Below are 5,875 nucleotides of genomic sequence, written 5' to 3'. Positions count from 1 at the left end.
TGATGTCTCCAATCTCTTGTTTTGTACGTTTTTTCCACGTGTCTTGATATCCAATGTATCCCTGCAAAGTTTGGTGAAGATCTGAGTATGTCGTTTTTGACCTTATCTGGAACATCCTTTCTGAAAATTTGAAAATTGTTAAAAAATTCGTCCAAAATCTTGATGTCTCCAATCTCTTTTTTGTACGTTTTTTCCACGTGTCTTGACATCCAATGTATCCCTGCAATGTTTGGTGAAGATCTGAGTATGTAGTTTTTGACCTTATCTGGAACCTCCCATCTGAAAATTTGAAAATTCTTAAAAAATTCGACCAAAATCTTGATGTCTCCAATCTTTTGTTTTGTACGTTTTTTCCACGTGTCTTGACACATAATGTATCCAAGCAAAGTTTGGTGAAGATCTGAGTATGTATTTTTTGACCTTATATGGAACCTCCTATCTGAAAATTTGAAAATTCTTAAAAAATTCGTCCAAAATCTTGATGTCTCCAATCTCTTGTTTTGTACGTTTTTTCCACGTGTCTTGACATCCAATGTATCCCTGCAAAGTTTGGTGAAGATCTGAGTATGTAGTTTTTGACCTTATCTGGAACCTCCCATCTGAAAATTTGAAAATTCCTAAAAAATCCGTGCAAAATCTTGATGACCCCAATCTCTTGTTTTGTACGTTTTTTCCACGTGTCTTGACATCCAATGTATCCATGCAAAGTTTGGTGAAGATCTGAGTATGTCGTTTTTGACCTTATCTGGAACCTCCCATCTGAAAATTTGAAAATTCTTAAAAAATTCGTCGAAAATCTTGATGTCTCCAATCTCTTGTTTTGTACGTTTTTTCCACGTGTCTTGACATGCAAAGTATCCCTGCAACGTTTGGTGAAGATCTGAGTATGTAGTTTTTGACCTTATCTGGAACCTCCTATCGGAAAATTTGAAAATTCTTCAAAAATTCGTCGAAAATCTTGATGTCTCCAATCTCTTGTTTTGTACGTTTTTTCCACGTGTCTTGACATCCAATGTATCCCTGCAATGTTTGGTGGAGATCTGAGTATGTAGTTTTTGACCTTATCTGGGACCTCCTATCAGAAAATTTGAAAATTCTTCAAAAATTCGTCCAAAATCTTGATGTCTCCAATCTCTTGTTTTGTACGTTTTTTCCACGTGTCTCGACCTCCAATGTATCCCTGCAAAGTTTGGTGAAGATCTGAGTATGTCGTTTTTGACCTTATCTGGAACATCCTTTCTGAAAATTTGAAAATTCTTAAAAAATTCGTCGAAAATCTTGATGTCTCCAATCTCTTGTTTTGTACGTTTTTTCCACGTGTCTTGACATCCAATGTATCCCTGCAAAGTTTGGTGAAGATCTGAGTATGTAGTTTTTGACCTTATATGGAACCTCCTTTCTGAAAATTTGAAAATTCTCAAAAAATTCGTCCATAATCTTGATGTCTCCAATCTCTTGTTTTGTACGTTTTTTCCACGTGTCTTGACATCCAATGTATCCCTGCAAAGTTTGGTGAAGATCTGAGTATGTAGTTTTTGACCTTATATGGAACCTCCTATCTGAAAATTTGAAAATTCTTAAAAAATTCGTCCAAAATCTTGATGTCTCCAATCTCTTGTTTTGTACGTTTTTTCCACGTGTCTTGATATCCAATGTATCCCTGCAAAGTTTGGTGAAGATCTGAGTATGTTGTTTTTGACCTTATCTGGAACATCCTTTCTGAAAATTTGAAAATTGTTAAAAAATTCGTCCAAAATCTTGATGTCTCCTATCTCTTGTTTTGTACGTTTTTTCCACGTGTCTTGACATCCAATGTATCCCTGCAAAGTTTGGTGAAGATCTGAGTATGTAGTTTTTGACCTTATCTGGAACCTCCCATCTGAAAATTTGAAAATTCTTAAAAAATTCGACCAATATCTTGATGTCTCCAATCTCTTGTTTTGTACGTTTTTTCCACGTGTCTTGACACATAATGTATCCATGCAAAGTTTGGTGAAGATCTGAGTATGTAGTTTTTGACCTTATATGGAACCTCCTATCTGAAAATTTAAAAATTCTTAAAAAATTCGTCTAAAATCTTGATGTCTCCAATCTCTTGTTTTGTACGTTTTTTCCACGTGTCTTGACATCCAATGTATCCCTGCAAAGTTTGGTGAAGATCTGAGTATGTAGTTTTTGACCTTATCTGGAACCTCCCATCTGAAAATTTGAAAATTCTTAAAAAATTCGACCAAAATCTTGATGTCTCCAATCTTTTGATTTGTACGTTTTTTCCACGTGTCTTGACACATAATGTATCCATGCAAAGTTTGGTGAAGATCTGAGTATGTAGTTTTTGACCTTATATGGAACCTCCTATCTGAAAATTTGAAAATTCTTAAAAAATTCGTCCAAAATCTTGATGTCTCCAATCTCTTGTTTTGTACGTTTTTTCCACGTGTCTTGACATCCAATGTATCCCTGCAAAGTTTGGTGAAGATCTGAGTATGTAGTTTTTGACCTTATCTGGAACATCCCATCTGAAAATTTGAAAATTCCTAAAAAATCCGTGCAAAATCTTGATGACTCCAATCTCTTGTTTTGTACGTTTTTTCCACGTGTCTTGACATCCAATGTATTCCTGCAATGTTTGGTGAAGATCTGAGTATGTAGTTTTTGACCTTATATGGAACCTCCTATCTGAAAATTTGAAAATTCTTAAAATATTCGACCAAAATCTTGATGTTCCGAATCCTATGTTTTGTATGTTTTTTCCACGTGTCTTGACATCCAATGTATCCATGCAAAGTTTGGTGAAGATCTGAGTATGTAGTTTTTGACCTTATATTGAACCTCCCATCTGAAAATTTGAAAATTCTTAAAAAATTCGTCCAAAATCTTGATGACCCCAATCTCTTGTTTTGTACGTTTTTTCCACGTGTCTTGACATCCAAAGTATCCCTGCAAAGTTTGGTGAAGATCTGAGTATGTAGTTTTTGACCTTATATGGAACCTCCTTTCTGAAAATTTGAGAATTCTTAAAAAATTCGTCCAAAATCTTGATGTCTCCAATCTCTTGTTTTGTACGTTTTTTCCACGTGTCTTGACATCCAATGTATCCATGCAAAGTTTGGTGAAGATCTGAGTATGTCGTTTTTGACCTTATCTGGAACCTCCCATCTGAAAATTTGAAAATTCTTAAAAAATTCGTCGAAAATCTTGATGTCTCCAATCTTTTGTTTTGTACGTTTTTTCCACGTGTCTTGACATGCAAAGTATCCCTGCAACGTTTGGTGAAGATCTGAGTATGTAGTTTTTGACCTTATCTGGAACCTCCTATCTGAAAATTTGAAAATTCTTCAAAAATTCGTCGAAAATCTTGATGTCTCCAATCTCTTGTTTTGTACGTTTTTTCCACGTGTCTTGACATCCAATGTATTCCTGCAATGTTTGGTGGAGATCTGAGTATGTAGTTTTAGACCTTATCTGGAACCTCCTATCTGAAAATTTGAAAATTCTTCAAAAATTCGTCCAAAATCTTGATGTCTCCAATCTCTTGTTTTGTACGTTTTTTCCACGTGTCTCGACCTCCAATGGATCCCTGCAAAGTTTGGTGAAGATCTGAGTATGTCGTTTTTGACCTTATCTGGAACATCCTTTCTGAAAATTTGAAAATTCTTAAAAAATTCGTCGAAAATCTTGATGTCTCCAATCTCTTGTTTTGTACGTTTTTTCCACGTGTCTTGACACCCAATGTATCCCTGCAAAGTTTGGTGAAGATCTGAGTATGTAGTTTTTGACCTTATATGGAACCTCCTATCTGAAAATTTGAAAATCCTTAAAAAATTCGTCCAAAATCTTGATGTCTCCAATCTCTTGTTTTGTACGTTTTTTCCACGTGTCTCGACCTCCAATGGATCCCTGCAAAGTTTGGTGAAGATCTGAGTATGTCGTTTTTGACCTTATCTGGAACCTCCCATCTGAAAATTTGAAAATACTTAAAAAATTCGTCGAAAATCTTGATGTCTCCGATCTCTTGTTTTGTACGTTTTTTCCACGTGTCTTGACATGCAAAGTATTCCTGCAAAGTTTGGTGAAGATCTGAGTATGTAGTTTTTGACCTCATCTGGAAACTCCTATCTGAAAATTTGAAAATTCTTAAAAAATTCGTCCAAAATCTTGATGTCTCCAATCTCTTGTTTTGTACGTTTTTTCCACGTGTCTTGACATCCAATGTATCCCTGCAATGTTTGGTGAAGATCTGAGTATGTCGTTTTTGACCTTATCTGGAACCTCCCATCTGAAAATTTGAAAATTCCTAAAAAATCCGTCCAAAATCTTGATGACCCCAATCTCTTGTTTTGTACTTTTTTTCCACGTGTCTCGACCTCCAATGTATCCCTGCAAAGTTTGGTGAAGATCTGAGTATGTAGTTTTTGACCTTATATGGAACCTCCTATCTGAAAATTTGAGAATTCTTAAAAAATTCGTCCAAAATCTTGATGTCACCAATCCTATGTTTTGTATGTTTTTTCCACGTGTCTTGACATCCAATGTATCCATGCAAAGTTTGGTGAAGATCTGAGTATGTCGTTTTTGACCTTATCTGGAACCTCCCATCTGAAAATTTGAAAATTCTTAAAAAATTCGTCGAAAATCTTGATGTCTCCGATCTCTTGTTTTGTACGTTTTTTCCACGTGTCTTGACATGCAAAGTATTCCTGCAAAGTTTGGTGAAGATCTGAGTATGTAGTTTTTGACCTCATCTGGAACCTCCTATCTGAAAATTTGAAAATTCTTAAAAAATTCGTCCAAAATCTTGATGTCTCCAATCTCTTGTTTTGTACGTTCTTTCCACGTGTCTTGACATCCAATGTATCCCTGCAATGTTTGGTGAAGATCTGAGTATGTAGTTTTTGACCTTATATGGAACCTCCTATCTGAAAATTTGAAAATTCTTAAAAGAATTTAACAAAATCTTGATGTCCCCAATCCTATGTTTTGTATGTTTTTTCCACGTGTCTTGACATACAATGTATCCCTGCAGAGTTTGGTGAAGATCTGAGTATGTAGTTTTTGACCTTATCTGGAACCTCCCATCTGAAAATTTGAAAATTCCTAAAAAATCCGTCCAAAATCTTGTTGACCCGAATCTCTTGTTTTGTACGTTTTTTCCACGTGTCTTGACATCCAATGTATCCCTGCAAAGTTTGGTGAAGATCTGAGTATGTAGTTTTTGACCTTATCTGGAACAGCATTTCTGAAAATTTGAAAATTTTTAAAAAAATCGTCCAAAATCTTGATGTCTCCAATCTCTTGTTTTGTACGTTTTTTCCACGTGTCTTGACATCCAATGTATCCCTGCAAAGTTTGGTGAAGATCTGAGTATGTAGTTTTTGACCTTATATGGAACCTCCTATCTGAAAATTTGAAAATTCTTAAAAAATTCGTCCAAAATCTTGATGTCTCCAATCTCTTGTTTTGTACGTTTTTTCCACGTGTCTCGACCTCCAATGGATCCCTGCAAAGTTTGGTGAAGATCTGAGTATGTCGTTTTTGACCTTATCTGGAACCTCCCATCTGAAAATTTGAAAATTCTTAAAAAATTCGTCGAAAATCTTGATGTCTCCGATCTCTTGTTTTGTACGTTTTTTCCACGTGTCTTGACATGCAAAGTATTCCTGCAAAGTTTGGTGAAGATCTGAGTATGTAGTTTTTGACCTCATCTGGAACCTCCTATCTGAAAATTTGAAAATTCTTAAAAAATTCGTCCAAAATCTTGATGTCTCCAATCTCTTGTTTTGTACGTTTTTTCCACGTGTCTTGACATCCAATGTATCCCTGCAAAGTTTGGTGAAGATCTGAGTATGTAGTTTTTGACCTTATCTGGAACCTC

The sequence above is a fragment of the Lepisma saccharinum genome, unplaced genomic scaffold (assembly GCF_977018435.1).
Source record: "Lepisma saccharinum unplaced genomic scaffold, izLepSacc3.1 HAP1_SCAFFOLD_129, whole genome shotgun sequence".
Classification (NCBI taxonomy): Eukaryota; Metazoa; Arthropoda; class Insecta; order Zygentoma; family Lepismatidae; genus Lepisma; species Lepisma saccharinum.
Note: the sequence above shows the minus strand (reverse complement) of the source record.